At 42.8% G+C, this 17,809-nt stretch overlaps 1 long non-coding RNA gene across 2 annotated transcripts; it reads left to right on the top strand.

Moving 5' to 3' along the window:
- Positions 1 to 451: 451 nt before the first annotated feature.
- Positions 452 to 14,184, top strand: LOC132385401 (uncharacterized). 2 transcript variants are annotated; one of them, XR_009509176.1, is made up of 5 exons: positions 452 to 636; positions 884 to 1,084; positions 3,674 to 3,797; positions 5,912 to 6,065; positions 13,676 to 14,184. It is a non-coding gene; the product is annotated as an uncharacterized LOC132385401 (long non-coding RNA). The 2 variants fall into 2 exon arrangements; XR_009509177.1 differs by lacking the exon at positions 452 to 636 and adding an exon at positions 664 to 770.
- Positions 14,185 to 17,809: the final 3,625 nt, after the last annotated feature.

Genomic DNA, 17,809 nt, shown 5'->3' with positions numbered 1-17,809 from the left:
TTTTCAAACTTTCATGATTTGAATTAGTTTAATGTTTTGAAATTACAAAGCATTACAATTGCTGTAGTTATAAAGAAGATGAGTGATATGGGAAACTATGACAACATCAAGGAGCAAAGATGAAGCCGACGTGTTGGACAGGGGAGGGGCGTGAGGAGACTGAGCACAATGTCCACAGACTCACAGGGAAGGTGAAGGAATGGGAATTCGCCAGTAGGGTTGGAAGTCAACAACATTCCCTGGTGAAGCAATGTGACAGAATTTTATAGTGGAATAATGCGACAGATTTTTCCAGATGGAATAATGCGACAGAATATTCTTGATGGAACAGTGCGACAGAGTTTATTCGGTGGAAAGTCTCGTCATGTTTCCCTATCGTGGATGATAGTATTGTAAACGGAAAGGATTCTTTTTTGAGAGTTAACCTGTGTCCTGGGTGGCGTTGTGGAATCCGACCAACAGCAAAGACGGAATGAATGTGATGTGACTGTAAAACTCTTTATTGGTTCCTGCCTGACTTTGATCATCCTGACCAAGTTAGCGTATCGAAAGTGAAAGTGCCAGCAAGAAACAGACGTGGATCCCGCAGGCAGAAGCGCGGTCACTGGGTTTACACAACGCCAAACATGGAAAGCGGTGAGTTTATGTCTTCAATCCGTTGCTGAAAGCACCCCACCCCCCCAGATAAAAACAAAGAAATTAATGCTTTCACATTGTATTTCGGATTTTTCGAAGGACGGCTGTTTTCACTTCCCAACCATGGACGAGCGGTAGGTTCGCATAATCAGGCTGCGTCATCCTGACCGGACAGAGATCACTCTGTTGAATTCGTTAACCCGTTTCACCCAGACAGCTGATGCTCCGTTTCTCTGGTCTTTGTCAGGAATCTGTGGACTCTGAGGAACTACTTGTGTAACTACTACCCCCCGAGGGCTGCGGAGGCTGCATAAACATCCTGCTCTTTGGCATGGTGGGGACTGGTAAATCATCGACCATCAACATATTCCTCTCGGCTCTGGATCCAAAAGGAGTGACCGTAACCTGTGTCCCAACGGGGATGAATCCCTACGTTCTCACAACAGAGGTACACACACTGCTGTCAGTTTAATATAAACACACAAACAGTTATACGTTGCTCAATTCACTGTGAATTCACACCCCTTTTTCTGTCTTCCTGATGTCCACATCAGAGGGAGGGATAGGTCACCCCACTCCAATCACTTGGCTGGGAAGCACCTCGGAAGGTCCCGAGGCTGGGAAAGGTGCTTTTAAATCCAAGTCCCTGATACCAGTCAACAATTTGCTGAGAAATTAAAAGGGGAGAAGTGGGGGGTAAAAGACAAGACATTATACACCAATTAGCTGGAGGTCGGTGGTTGGGAAAATACTTCACTCCATCATAAGAACATAAGATATAGGAGCAGAAGTAGGCCATTTGGCCCATCAAGTCTGCTCCACCATTCAATCATGGGCTATCCCAATTCATCCAGTTATCCCGCTCCCCTGCTTTCACGCCATACCCTTTGATGCCCTGGCTAATCAAGAACCAATCTATCTCTGCCTTAATTACACCCAATGACATGGCCTCCAAAGCCTCTCGTGGCAACAAATTCCACAGATTTACCACCCCCTGACTGGAGTAATCTCCCATGACGGATTATGTTTTGATACGCTTAGAGGCATATGACAAAATAGGCCAAAGTCAGCATGGTCTCATGAATGGGAATTTTTTCTGAAAAATCTGTTTGGAATTCTTTGAGGAAATAACTAGCAGGATAGACAAAGTTGTGAATGTTGTTACCTTGGATTTTCAGAAGGTGTGTAACAAGGTATTACATACATGAAACTGCTAAACATGTTAATAGCCCATGGTATTAAAGGACAGTTATGAGCGTTGACAGAAGATTGGCTGACTGGCAGGAGGCAAATTTGGGAATAGATGGGGCTTTTCCTGGCTGTCTGCTGGTGACTAGCGGTGTTACACAGGGATCAATATTTGGACTGCTTTTTTCATGTTATATGCCAAATATTTGGTATATGGAATTGGCTTTGTGGCCAATTTTTGGGGTGATACAAATTCAGGTGGAGAGGCAGGTAGTGTTAAGGAAACATGGAGTCTGTAGAAGCACTGAGACAGATTGGGAGATGGCATTTGCAATTTTCCAGTCCTTCAGAACCAATCTAGATTCTAGTGTTTTTTCAAAGATCACAACTAATGCTTCCACAATCTCTTCAGGAACCCCCTTCAGAGCCTGGGCTGCAGTTTATCTAGTCTAGGTGACTTATTTACGTTCAAACTTTTCCACTTCCCATCACTTTCCCCTTACTAACAGCAGCTACACTCACTCCTAGTCCCTGACATTCTTGAATTTCTGGCATTGAGTCTCCACAGTGAAGACAGATGTAAAATACTTATTCAGTTCATTTGCCATTTCTGTGTCCCCCATTACTACCTCTCCAGCATTATTTTTTTAGAGATCTGATATCCGCTCTTGTCTCTCTTTCACTCTATATACCTGAAAAATCTTTTAGTATAACTGTTATATTCTTGGCTGGCTTATCCTCAAATTTCATCTTTCTCTCCCTATCACTTTAAAGTTATCTTCCGTTGGATTTTAAAATCTTTCCAATCCTCTAACTTCCCACTATTATTGCTATATTATATGCCCTCACTTCTGCTTTTCTGCTGACTTTGAATTTCCCTGTTAGTCACGGTTACCTCATTACGCATCCCCCACCAAACCCGATTTTAGAATGCATCTTCCACATTAGGATGTATCTTTTGAATTGCTCCCAGAAACACCAGCCATTGGTGTTCTGCTCTCATCACTGCTAGTGTGCCCTTCCAATCAACTTTGGCCAGCTCCTCTCTCATTTCCCTGTAATTCCCTTCACTCAACTGTTACACCGATACATCAAATGTTTGTTTCTTTCTTCTCAATGTCAGGGTAAATTCAATCATATTATGGATCTTACCTTAAACTCCATTATCAAATCCAGTTTATTTCATAACATCTAATCCAGAGTGATCTTTGCCCGAGTGGGTTTAACCAAAAATTCCTCTAAAAAGCCAAGTTGTAGGAATTCTACAAATTCCCTGTTCCTTTCTCCATGGATGCTGCCTGATATGTTGAGTATTCTCCACATATCTACTCTCTCACACTAAGACTGTCCTTATTAATTTGGTTTTCTCAGTGAACTGGAATGTTGCAGTTTGAAAGGGGAATCCAGAGAATCAGGATTACATTGCTGCAGTTGGAGTGTTTCTAGGTCTGTATATCGAGGACTCGCCTGCCCTCTCAGGAGAATGTAGACAGTCCCAGGGCAGCAAGGGAAGCGGCGTTTCCTTGTGTTATGAGACATCATGTGACTGAGTGAAGATCAGGGAGATCTCCCACAGACTGAGATGTCCTGTCACTGAGAAAAGAGCAAAGAGTTCTCCCACAGATTGGAATGTCCCATCAATGAGGGAAAAGCAGGGAGTTCTCCCGTGTCCCTGTGAATGTTTTTACCCATCAGCCAATGACACAAAGCAGATCTTCTGTTGATCACCATTCTACTGTTTATGGGATCTTGCTGTGTAAACACCGTCTGTCCTGTGTTCTACATTACACTGAACTTCACTCTCCATGAAACATGCCATACAAATGTACTCTTTTTTGAAAATTTACAGCTCAGATCCTACAGAGCAGGGAGTTTAAGGTTTTGGGATTCAACTGGATGGAATGCTCTGGCGAACACTGATCAGACAAAGAGAGTGTTACAGACGACCCTGGAAGGAAGCCAAAGGAACAAACGTGAGTTTCCTCCATTACTTCATATTCTTGATTTCCACAACCCATTAAACACTGAACAACCTCAGAGAGAGAAGGGAGAACTGGCTCCAAGAAAAGTTTCCGACAAAAATGCCATGGTTCAGAAGACTGGGTCCATGATCCGATTGAATGAAGCTATAATCTAGGCTGAGGGAGGCACTCCGTAAAAGGAGTTATACGGAAATACCAAACAAAGAGTAACATTTGAGAATACAGTGACAGAGATTAATCCTCGAGTGGCACATGTGGACACAGTGACAGAGATTGGTCAGGGAGTTCCACACCACACTCCCTGGCATCTCACTGCTGGCTGTCCTCACCTCACCTGCTCTCTACACATTGTTGGGATACGTTGAGCTCTTGTCCAGGGGAGGGAGGACTGAGTGGTGTGCTGACATCCTCCACATGATACAGGTCAGGAGACGGAGCAGTGATGGGGAAATGGATCAATCCCAGCAACACATGACCCCAGCATCCACTCCACTGCTAGTGAAGGTCACAGGGTCACCTGCCCCTATGATGGTCAGACCCCTGCTCCAACTCACCTGGAGCAGCTCCTCCTTGTCTCCCACATTGCCTTCTGCTGGCATCCATTATGGTCCATCCTCTCCACCATGTGGGGTTTGATGTTGGAATTCTGTGTGTGGACATGAGATCATGTCTTAATTCCAAACTGATGTGAGAACAGACACTCAGGAGTCAATGGCCATGGGCCAACAGAAGAAGGGTGTTGAGGCCCAGACTAGATCAGTTCTGCTTACTGGATTGGAGGAGAAGGCTGGGGTTAGTGAGGAATGGGTGGAGTGTGTTTGCCCTTGTAGGATTTTGTGAGTAAAATGTGAGATTCATTTTATGCACTTAACAAGATTTGCAGTCTTTTACTTTCATTTCAGAAAAATACAGAAGCAGTCACATTATACTGATGTTATTACATCAGACAGCATCTCATACAGTGAACACAACAATTCAATGATGGTGTTTGTGAATCATGTAGAACAGTTTCTATGATGAACAATATGTGCCATCTGTCACCCATTACATTCCCCTACACTCTGTCCCTGTTCCTGGTCTTATCTCTCTTTATTCGTCAAACCCACCATCCCTGGATCAGTCTGGTCAGCTATTGCTGTAATCCTTCCTTGGGTCAGGAATCCTGAACTGTGCACAAGCCTCACCAGGACCCGATATAATTGGAGCAGGTCGTCTGTACTACTGTGTGACACAGTGATGGAGCAGTTAGTAGTGCTTCCTCGCAGATCCAGTGATTCCGATTCCATCCCAGACTCCGGAGCTGTCTGTGTGGTGTCTGCATGCTCTTCCTGTGATGATGTGGGTTTCCCCTCCCCCCCGATGTTCTTTGTTTCCAGCTCCCGCATACCACTGACATACAGGTCATTAGGTCAGTCTGCTGCTGTCATTTCCAGTGGGTTGTCAGAATGGTGGGGACTTGATGGTGTGATGAGAGAAAGACTAAGGCTAGACTAGACTGGCAGAATGGCTGAAGGGAAATAACATGAACAAAAGCTTACTAAGTTTCCTCGTATAACCTACAATCTGGATACAAAACACACAATTGTCTCTCCCACATTACTGATGGAGACTGAACAGCTCACACTCCTCAGGATTAAATTTCCCATCTGTTTACACACTGACCAACCATCTGTATCATCCTGCAGTGTGAAGGACCAAACAGTTTCTGAATCATCTGAAAACTTTGTTATCATGTCCTGACATTTAGGGAAAAATGTTGATCCATTAAACAGAGGAAGGGACTGATTATTGAAGAGCAGAGCAAATTCTGAAACAGCTCATGGGACAGAGGGGACCCACAATGAAAGGAACTGAGAAATAACAGTGAACTAGATGGAGCAACATTCCCAGCTGGAGATTGTCAGGGACAGAGAGATCCCACTGATCCCTGAAGCAAGAGTGAGGTTGGGGCCTATCTGGATCTCAGTAGATCAGTGACCGTGACCACTGGACTTTGTCTGATGGGACTGGTCCCTCCAGACAGTGTTCACCTCAGTGCTGAGTGATTCTGATCATTGGTGTTCTTGCTGCTTCCTCTGTAACCAGTTCTTCATTGTCTCACTTAGTTACCGAATTTAAATCCTGATGCCAACTATCCTGTTATTCCGGAAAATATAATACATGGAGTTGCACTCATAGTTAACATCAACATCATAGACATGATCAGTGACAAGAATATGATCAAGTCTGAGGAGTTACAGACGATCGTGGCACAGAAATGTAAGTGGCTTCTTCAACATTACAGCTTCATATTGTTATTTGGATCATCTCTCTTTTCCAGATGTTCACAGGGTTGTGATTGGGACCCAGTTTGAATTATTAGGGATACCAGAGAAACACAATGCAAGGATTTATGAATACAAGCCACTGTAGCAGAAGGTAAAAATCAGTAGAATCAGAGAAATGATATCAATATCAGTATCACATAAACTGGGAAGCCAATTCTGTAAAAGGGCTGGATGGTTTGGAGTTTGTAAAATGTGTGCAGGATAGTTTTTTGGAGCAATACATAGAGGTACCAACAAGAGAAGGGATAGTGTTGGATCTCCTGTTAGTGAGTGAGATAGGTCAGCTGCCAGAGGTATGTGTTGGGGAGCACTTTGGGTCCATTGATCACAATGCCACTAGTTTCAATATAATTATGGAGAAGGATAGGACTGGACCCAGGGTTGAGATTTTTGATTGGAGAAGGGCTAACTTTGAGGAGATACGAAAGGATTTAGAAGGATTGGATTGGGACAATTTGCTTTATGGGAAGGATGTACTAGAGAAATGGAGGTCATTTAAAGGTGAAATTTTGAGGGTACAGAATCTTTATGTTAGGTTGAAAGGAAAGGTTAAAAGTTTGAGAAAGCCATGCTTTTCAAGGGATATTGTAAACTTGTTTGGAAAAAGAGAGAGATCTACAATAAGTATAGGCAGTATGGAGTAAGTGAGGTGCTCAAGGAATATAAAGAATGTAAAAAGAATCTTAAGAAAGAAATTAGAAAAGCTAAAAGAAGATATGAGGTTGCTTTGGCAAGTAAGGTGAAAATAAATCCAAAGTGTTTTTACAGTGATATTAATTGCAAAAGGATAGGGAGGGATAAAATTGGTCCCATAGAGAAACAGAGTGAACAGCTATGTGCAGAGCCAAAAGAGATGGGGGAGATTTTGAACAATTTATTTTCTTTGGTGTTCACTGAGGCGAAGGATATTGAATTGTGTAAGTTAAGGGAAACAAGTAGGCTAGTTATGGAAACTATGATGATTAAAGAAGAGGAAGTATTGGCGTTTTTAAAGAATATAAAAGTGGATAAGTCTCCTGGTCCTGACAGGATGTTCCCTAGAATCTTGAGGGAAATTAGTGTAGAAATAACAGGGGCTCTGACAGAAATATTTCAAATGTCATTAGAAACGGGGATGGTGCCAGAGGATTAATGTATTGCTCATGTAGTTCCATTGTTTAAAAAAGGGTTCCAAGAGTAAGCCAAGCAATTATCGTCCTGTAAGTTTCACATCAGTGGTGGGTAAATTCTTAGAGATGGTACATATAGTTATCTGGATAGACAGAGTCTGATTAGAAACAGTCAACATGGGTTTGTGAGTGGAAGGTCATGTTTGACAAATCTTATTGAAGTTTTTGAAGAGGTTACTAGGAAAAATGACCAGGGTAAAGCAATGGATGTAATCTATATGTACTTCAGTAAGGCCTTTAATGAGGTTCCATGTGGAAGGTTAGTTAGGAAGGTTCAATCGTTAGGTATTAATATTGAAGTAGTAAAATGGATTCAACAGTGGCTGGATGAGAGATGCCAGAGAGTAGTGGTGGATAACTGCTGGTCAGGTTGGAGGCCAGTGACTAGTGGTATGCCAATGTTGTTTGTCATATGCATTAATGATCTGGATGATGGGGTGGTAAATTGGATTAGTAAGTATGCAGATGATACTAAGATAGGTGGCATTGTAGATAATGAAGTAGGTTTTCAAAGTTTGCAGAGAGATTTAGGCCAGTTAGAAGAGCGGGCTGAAAGATGGCAGATGGAGTTTAATGCTGATAAGTGTGAGGTGCTACGTTTTGGTAGGACAAATCAATATAGGACATACATGGTAAATGGTAAGGCACTGAGGAATGAACAGAGTGGTCTAGTAATAATGGTGCATAGTTCCCTGAAGGTGGAATCTCATGTGGAGAGGGTGGTGAAGAAAGCTTTTGGTATGCTGGGCTTTATGTTTGTAAATCAAAGCATTGAGTATAGGAGTTGGGATGTAATGTTAAAATTGTACAAGGCATTGGTGAGACCAAATTTGGAGTATTGTGTACAGTTTTTGTCACCAAATTATAGGACAGATGTCAACAAAATAGAGTACAAAGGAGATTTACTAGAATGTTACCTGGGTTTCAGCACCTAAGTTACAGAGAAAGGTTGAACAAGTTAGGTCTTTATTCTTTAGAGTGTAGAAGGTTGCAGGGGGACTGGATAGAGATATTTAAAATTATGAGGGGTATAGATACAGTTGACGTGGATAGGCTTTTTCCATTGAGAGTAGGGGAAATTCAAACAAGAGGATATGAGTTGAGAGAGGGGTAGGGGTAAAAGTTTAGGGGTAACATGAGGGGGAACTTCTTTACTCAGAGTAGTAGCTGTGTGGAACAAGCTTCCAGTAGTAATAGTAGAGGCAGGTTCGATTTTGTCATTTAATAAAAAATTGGATAGGTATATGGACAGGAAAGGAATAGATGGTTATGGGCTGAGTGCAGGTAGTTGGGATTAGGTGAGAGTAAAAGTTCGGCACAGACTAGAAGGGTCGAGATGGCCTGTTTCTGTGCTGTAATTGTTATATGGTTTATATGGTATTTTTACAGTGTTACTGTCCCACTTTGTGAGTGTGCAGACACGTCTACTATTTATTAACCATCCTTGATCAGACTTGGATGGGTAACAGTGAACCATCATTTCCATGCAATTGTATTGATAACCACAGGGGAAATGACAGTTCAAAGTAAATTATTATCAAAGAATATAAATATCTCTATATTCAACCCTGATTCATTTTTCTGTGGGCATATTCAAAAATCCATAGAATATTAACTATAACAGGATCAGTGAAAGGCAGCACGAACTTGGACGTTCAGCCAGTGGCAAAAGACTGTGAGTGAGGGCCTGCACCAGTCACCAGTCACCAGTTGACCATGGATATTGCACCCTAGCTGTACAGATATGCAAACCTTGGCAGTACGATATGGAGAGCAAGCTGTTGCCCGTGTAGCAAGCTTCCCCTCTCCATGAAACTAATAAACCCATAGTAATACCAGAGCCAATACAGATTAGTACCAGCAGCATTGCAGGAGTGTCAAGTCAATATTGAACTCAGCGTCGGAATTCCTTAGGGCAGGGGTTGGCAACCTTTACCACTGAAAGTGCCATTTGGACCCGTTTTCCCCAGAAAAAAAATACTGGGAGCCACAAAACCTGTTTGACATTTAAAATGAAATAACACTGCATACAACATTTTTTTGCCTTTATGCTATGTATAAACAAACTATAATGTGTTGCATTTATGAAATCGATGAACTCCTGCAGAGAAAACGAAATTACATTTCTGCATGCAACAAGAACTTTTTGAACTCCGAACAAAAGACGTTGGGTTGAAGGTTACTTTTAAGTAAAATACTCAATGTCTATTTGAGTCCTTCTTGTATTTATGAAAAACGCCGAACTTAAATTGTCTGCCAGCCGCAAACCAAAAATAACGTCAGCCAGCTGTCAACCTGAAAAATAAAAGTACTATTTCAATGAAAAATGAAAAAAATTGAATATACGTAAAATAGTAGGCAATTAAAATATTTATCATACTTGGTTAATGGGATTTCTGCTCCTGGACCTCAGCGCACAGCGTCTGCACATCAGGGCTGGATGACGTCACCTTCATCTTTACACGGGATCGCAAGCTGTCATCTGTGAGGCGTGCGCGATGTTTGTTTTTAATAAAGTTCATGTTGGAGAACACCTGTTCACATACATATGTGGATCCAAAGATCGACAGGACTCCAAGCGCATACTTTTTAATGTTTACATTAATGTCGGGGATAGCATTCTATGTTTCGAACTGAAGTTTGTCCGGTTTGAGGAGGTTTTCAATATCACTCCATTTGTGATTCTGAACAAGAACGGCCTTCTGATGGGCAACATCTTCAAGGTCTGCTGTCAAGCGTCTAAACGTGGACACCCATATGTTTTCGTCGGCTATGTCGGCCAGTTCCATCTCAAGATCAGGTTTACTCACATTTGCCAATGCAGTCGTATTCAGTAGGGATGGATCGATGCTTAGGGAAGTGACCGGGAAGGATAATGTGTTTTTTCCCTCTCTGAACTCAGAGAAGCGTTTCCCAAATGATGCTTGTATTGCAATGATTGCAGAATGTAAATGCTCCGAATTTATCATGTCGTGAGCTTGTTTGAACCCTCTCAAATTGGGGAAGTGAGACAATGTGCCTTTCTGTAAATCTCTGGCAAGCACTGTCAACTTGCGCTCGAATGCCAAAACATCCTCCAACATGTGCAGGGCTGTGCATCCTTTCCCCTGAAGAGCTGTGTTCAGCGTGTTCAGGTGCGCTGTCATGTCTACCATGAAGTGTAGCTTTTCCAGCCACTCTGGCTGTTCCAGCTCAGGAAAGGTGAGTCCTTTGCTGCCCAGGAAAGTTTTCACTTCTTCCAGACATGCAACAAAGCGTTTCAGCACCTCTCCTCTTGACAGCCACCGGACTTTGTTGTGCAGCAGGAGATCAGAATATGCGCTTTCCAGCTCGTCCAGTAACAAACGGAATTGACGGTGATTTAAACTTTTTGCCATTATTTTATTGACAATCTGAATGACAACATCCATTACTTCTGTGCATTCCGGAGGAAATGTTTGAGCACACAGTGCCTCTTGATGCAAGATGCAGTGAAAAGTCAGCAGCTTTCTGTCCAGTGACTTCTGCAGTAAAGCCACAAATTGCTTGTGCGCTCCAGTCATACATGGTGCCCCATCAGTAGCTACTGACACCAGGTGGGTGGTCTTTATTCCTTTGGCTCTTAAATAATTCAAGACAGCCTCATAGATGTCCTCCCCACCCTGTGTTTGGCCTTTTAAAGGTATCAACTCAATCATTTCTTCCTGTGGCCCGGTAGAGTTTACATACCGGCAAAACAGCGCTATGTGTTCAATATCACCTTTGCCTTTAGACTCATCACAGGCAATTGAGTAGGCCACAGCTGAATTGATGTCTTTAATTTGCTGTCTTGTGATGTCTTCTGCCATTTTTATGGTTCTGTCTTTGACAGTCTTTGCAGAGAGGGGCATATCCCTGATTTTCTGCACAATTTCACTCTTGTTTTTAAAGTCCGTGAATAGATGTTCTGAAATCTTAATGAAAGATTCTTTTACATATTCACCATCTGTAAACTGCTTCCCATGCCTGACTATTTCCTGAGCGGCAGCAAAACTAGCATATGTAGTTGATTTTCCAGACTTCATCCACTTCTTGAAATGATTTTTGCTCAGATCAACCTTCTGCATCGGTTCCGAAATGGCTATTTTTGTCTCATCTCCATCCGGATATTTTCGAGCAAAGGCTGTGTGTTTATTCTGGAAATGCCTTGTGACATTTGACTTTTTGTTGTTTGCTAGTTTCTCATTGCATATTAAGCATACCGGTAAACCAGTCTCGTCAGCAGTGAAAGCAAATGAATCTGCCCACGTATCATTAAACGTTCTGTTTTCTTCAGTCACTTTACTTTTTCTAGAATTCTCCATAGTTAGCCTACCTTGGATCGAAAAATTAAAGAAATCGCGCACTGGCGGGTGTCAGGCATTGGCAGTGGTGACGTATATTAATAGCGACAAAAAACATGATTTATTTAGATTGTACAAGATCACCATAATCTTCAAATTTAGAATTACATTTCAAAAACTAACAAACTAACATAAAATACATTTTAATTAAATACTCATTTATTTTCCAAAGCCACAGGGAGCCGCAGCACAGAGATGAAAGAATCGCATGCGGCTCCAGATCGCGGGTTGCTGACCCCTGCCTTAGGGACTTCAGCTCCAGATTTACACTTAGGAATTTCTCCTGAAGTCTTCCCCGTTAGTGAGTATAGGCACCAAGCTGTGAAGCTAGAGATCAGAGTTTTCCTTCTTCTCGATGAGTTGCCAGCCACGGCTGATGAGCCCCGTCAGCCCGAAGCGACTGGTTTTAAGGCGCCATATCCCGCTTTTTTCCCTTGTCCTGTAACGGTTCTGCCAGTTTAAAGCTAAGCCACATGTGAAAGCCAGGAGGTGGGCTTGCTTGTCAGAGACTATGAGGCACACACCATTGAGAGTATTTGATAGGTGGTGTTAGCTTGGCCCCATTACTACCCCCGGCTATAACAACCTTAAGGAACAAAAGACTGTGCAAATAGTTGATCTGACTCAGACCACATCTCCTTCTGTCCCAGCTCCTGACACCCTTGATCCCCCCAACCTTCTGAACCAGCGGGTAGGTAGTCAAAACTGCAGACAATACTCCAAATTATGCTTAGAGTCAGAGTCACAGAAAACAGACCCTTCAACCTATCTAATTTCTGCTGAGCCATTTAAACAGCCTACTCCCATTGACCTGCACCTGGACAATAGCCCTCCATACCCCTACCATCCATGTACCGATCCAAACTTCTCTTAAACGTTGAAATCAAGCTTGCATGCATCACTTACAATGGCAGCTCAATACACATTCTCAGAACCCTCTGAGCAAAAACGTTTCCCCTGATGTTCCCCTTAAACTTTCACATTTTACCCTGAACCTGTGAGACTGCTTCAGTCTTTGTGTCAATTTGTGGCAATTTGCCACACTCTATGATGAACTATGGCCCTTCTCCAGCTGCTCCAGGATTCGGGTCTATGGACTCCATTTGGTTCGGAATGCAGTCACTTAATTTAATTGTTTACATGATTAGTGTGTTTTTCTCCTCTTTCTCTGCACACTGGGCATTGGTCATTTTTTAAATTGTTTTTTCAGGATTTTTGTTTTGTGACTGATTGTAAGCAGACAAATCTCAAGGTTGTACACTTCATACGTACCTTGATAATAAATGTACTTTGAATCCTTTGAATGCCCTAAGCTCATCCACCTTTCCTACAATACTCCCTGCATTGAAATATACAAAACTCATGGTCAAACTTTTGATTCCTGACCTTGTGTGTAGGCTCAGCAACCTCTTTCCCCACAACCACTCCACTATCTGTTCAGGTGCTCTGGTTCCCATCCTGTGTAGTTCTAGTTTAAACACCACCCCATCCCCCTTGCAGCATTAGCAAATCTTCATTCTGGGATAGTCGTTCCCCTCTAGTTCAGGTGCAAACCATCCCATCGGTACAGGTCCCATCTTCCCTGGACGAGAGCACAATGATCCAATAATCTGAAGCCCTCCTCCTCCTGCACCATCTCCTTAGCCATGTGTTAAACTCTATTACTTGGGCTTTACTTTGTGCTGCCTCATTTTACTGATATTTTCTGCCCCCTCCTGACACACATTGTTTGTCAAATCCCCCCTCACTCCTCTGTGCCACCGCTCCCTCACTTCCTCTTCAGTTATTAATCATTCTGCCCTTGGAACCCTCCCCTTTCTGTCTAGTCTGAAGCCTGGTCTACACAGTATTCACGTGATTCCCCAGGACACTGGCCACAACACAGTTCAGCTGAAGCCCATCCCAATGGAACAGCTCTCTCCGTCTCTGTTACTGCTACCATTGCCCGTGTATCTGAAGCCTGTGGACTTTATAATTCTATTAATACCCTCTCTCTCCTTCCTTTCTTTCAGTTTGAAATGTTGGCAGAACGTACTGGGATGGAAAGGCGTTCCATGTTTGTGGAAATCAGTGGAGAGGTGAACGGATCGAGATGATAAGATGCATCCTGGCCCTGTATATTCTGAATAATATGGTCAGAAAGATTGACCGATTTCTCAAAGCAGTGCAATGGTCACAGCTGACCTTGTCCAGTGTTGTGAATCTGATCCAGTTTCAGGAGCACAGACACTGCTGTGGGATTGATGTTTTTATTGTTTTCCCTATAGTTTTAGCATTCTTTATGCTTGTTTATATATTTGTACAATCACCTGTTTGTCTGTAGACTTTCAGTAACATTGTATAATTGGTTCTACAGTTGTCACCCTGCAGAGCTGATGCGCTGTATGGAAGCATCATGAACCTTGTCGAAAAGTTCTAAGCAGGAACTCTTGACCCCTGAAAACTGGTGAAGTGCATGTATTTTAAGATATAAAAGACCATGCTTGTGTTCGCTTTAGCAGAGTCTCTTAGTGGTCTCTCCGTGATCAAGTACTAAATTAATTTAATCAAATACTGGGATCTGTGCCTTTGTTTAAATATAATTGGCGATAGTAAATCTCTCTGACAATCTGGTGATGAGGATGGAATCCCTATAGATACAGGATCTAAGCGAACCATGACTGAGAGAGCAAAACTTCAGATAGGAGAAACTGACCTGTGAAACATTCTTGAAAAACTGGAAACAAGATCGGGATCACAGGAGAAAGTGACTGGAGTTCGGGTAAGAAACAAGAAGGAACTTGGAAGAGGAGACAAGACTCGATGTTTGGAATTTTGTTGATCTATCAAGGGGGAATGTTCGATAATAGGATAAAGTATAAGCATTTAATAAGACACATAGATACAGTATATAAGGTGGAAAGTCCTGAAGGAGAATCAAAACGGTAAGTCTCAGTCCGAAAACCCAAGAGGGACTTCCGGAGGTGGATCATTCACCCAGGTACGATCTGCTGATCCACTAACCAAGGCCCCAGTGAATGAGAGTACACGAAGAAAGATCGAAAATTATAAGACAGAACAACTCCCAGGTGACTCGTTGGTTCCCATGCGTTCACCCGCCAACAAGGTTTGCTTGGAAATGGGACAGCACGTACTCTGTAACATTCTCTAGTGATTTGTATGGGAGGAGTTGTGGTGATTGGCCGTATGGTGGGTGTTTTGATCTAAAGTGAATTAATTCAGTACTGGAAACACGAAACAAGTTTGGAAATAGGGGTCTAAACTGGGACTTAGAATATATGATGTGTTTTAATAAATGGGAAGAGGTGAAAAGACAGCATCAGCCACCAAATGTTAAACAGAAGAAAGAAGGGAAACTGACCGATCAGAAGGCGGGGTTACTCCCATCATGGCCCTCTGCTCCGACTGCCTTGGGAACCAGGCTATGCTGTTGGATAGCTCCGCCCATATCCTTATCTGGAGCTCCCCGAAAACATGGAAATAATAGAGATGGATGTGGGCATGTCTGGGCATCAAGACCGCCAGCAGCAGAGGCAGAAACATCTGTCACACGGTGTGTGGGGCTCAGAAGAGGAGCAAGTGTCAGAACCACAAGACTCTGGGGCAGACAGGGCGGAGCCAGATTCTTCGGCAAGGTCAGGAGGTGGTCCCACCAGTGGAACTCAACCCAAGACAATGGAGGACAAAAGGTCCGCTGACTCCACTAGTCAGCATCCCGGTATTATGGTGTAAGATGTGGCTATATTAAAACACTGGACCCTGGCTGAGGTACGAAGAATGATAAATGAAGTGTCAGCTCGCTACAAACACCACTGACTTTCCAGAACTGGTTGGTCCAAAACTGTCAAATTCTCAATCTGGTACCTAGGGATGTGTGGTTGCTGCTGAAAGTGATTTACGGAACTTCATGGCTTGGAGTAGGAACCAGTTTCCCTCCCATCAATTCAGGACCAAGGGACATCTGGGTTCCTCTTACAAATGGTACCCCCAGAGGTGGAATAAACAATGGGTCAGAAAGGGTAAAAGACGCCATTCTTGCGGAAACAAGACAACCCTGGGATTTTGTGAAGTTTCCTGGTGTCCACAGGAAAAGGGTGAACCCAATACCGATTTCATTGCCCGTTTCATGAATACCTGGGAGTCTAGTGCAGGAATTCACTCAATCAGCAGAATGCTCTGCTAGCCGTGCAGATGTTTCTTCAACCGGAGTTGGCTCACTCTTTTAAACTAAATAATCTAAACTGGCAAACACAGCATTGGAATGATATTACTACCTCCTTGATTAATTTGGAAAAGACAGTAAGTCCATTAGATATACAAGCAGAGTTGGGCCATTCAGCCCATCAAGCCTGCTCTACCATTCCATCCTGGCTGATCCCAAATCCCATGCAACTCCTACACCTGCCTTCTCGCCATATCCTTTGATATACTGACCAACCAGGAAACGATCAACTTCCACCTTAAACCATGGACTTGGCCTCCACTTCAGTCTGTGGCAGAGCATTCTACAGATTCACCACTCTCTGGCAAAGAGAAACTTCCATTTAGCTCTGTTCTAAAAGGTCACCCTGCAATATTGAGGTTATGCCCTCTAGTTCTGGATGCCCTCACGATAGAAATCATCCTCGTGAACATCCTCTGGACTCTCACCAGTGACATCACATTATTTCTGAGGTACGGGACCCAAAACTATTGACAATACTCCAAGTGTGGCCTGACTAGTGTCTTATAAAGGTTCTTCATTATCACCTTGCTTTTATATTATATTCCTGCCAACATTGCATTTGTCTTCTTTACCACACACTCAACCTCTAGATTAATCTTATGGGAGTTTTGCGCAAGTACTCTTAAGTCCCTCTGCACCTCCGATGTTTGAATCTTCTCCCCATGTAGAGAATATTCCACACTATTTTTCCGTTTACCAAAATGCATCATCGTACATTTTCTAACACTATTTTCCATCTGCCGCTTTTTGACCATTCTTCAAATTTGTCCAAGTCCTGCTGCAATTGCATTATTTCCTCTGCACTGCCTACCCCTCACTTATCTTTGTATCATCCTCAAACTTTGCCATCAATTCCCCATTATGCAAATCATTGACAAACAATGTGAAAAGTAGCGGTCCCAATACTGGCCCCTAAGGGCACCACTAGTCGCTGGCAGCCAACTAGAAATGGCCCCCATTATTCCAACTTCTCGCCTCCTTCCTGTCAGCCATTCCTCTATCCATGCCAGTATCCTTCCTGTAACACCATTGGATTTTATCTTGTTCAGCAGCCTCATGTGGCAACTTATCAAATGCCTTCTGAAAGTAAATGACATCCACTGCCCCTTCTTTGTCCACCCTGTTTGTCACTTCCTCGAGGATCTAACAGATTTGTTAGGCAAGATTTCCCTCGACAGAATCCATGATGACTTTGAATTATTTCATCGCTAGTATCCTTAATAATAGATTCCAACACTTTCCCAACCACTGTGATTAGGCTAACTGACCTATAATTTAATTTCTTTTGCCTTTCTCCCTTCTTAAACAGTGGGGTGACAATTGCAATCCTCCAGTCCTCCAGAATCAAGTAATTCTTGAAAGATCATGAACAATGCACCCATTATCTCGTCAGCAAACTCTCTCAGGACTCTAGGATCTAGTCCATCTGGTCCAGGTGACATTTTAAGACCTTTCAGCTTGCCCAGCAGTTTTTTCTTTGTTATAGCAATGACACTCACTCCTGCTTCCTAACACTGTCAGACACCTGGCACACTTCTAGTGGTTTCCACAGTGAAGACAGATGCAAAATACTCATTAAGTTCATCTGCCATTTCTTTGTCTCCCACTACCACCTTACCAGCATAATTTTCCGGTGGTCCAATATCAACTCTGACCTCTGTTTTACTCCTCATATAATCCAGTTACCTTTTGAAGTCCTGCTTTATATTAATGGTTAGTTTGCCCTCACGTTTCATCTTATAGCTTTTCTAGTTGCCTTTTATTGGATTTTTAAAGCTTCCCAATTATCTAGCTTCCCATTCACTTTTGCTATGTTAAATGCCCTTTCCTTTGTTTTTATGCAGTCCTTAACTTGCCTTGGCAGCCGTGATTGCCTACCCTAGCCATTTGAGAACTTCTTTCTCTCTGTGACATATCTATC

The sequence above is a fragment of the Hypanus sabinus genome (assembly GCF_030144855.1).
Source record: "Hypanus sabinus isolate sHypSab1 chromosome 1 unlocalized genomic scaffold, sHypSab1.hap1 SUPER_1_unloc_4, whole genome shotgun sequence".
Lineage (NCBI taxonomy): Eukaryota > Metazoa > Chordata > Chondrichthyes > Myliobatiformes > Dasyatidae > Hypanus > Hypanus sabinus.
Note: the sequence above shows the minus strand (reverse complement) of the source record. Positions and strands in the feature narration are given on the sequence as shown.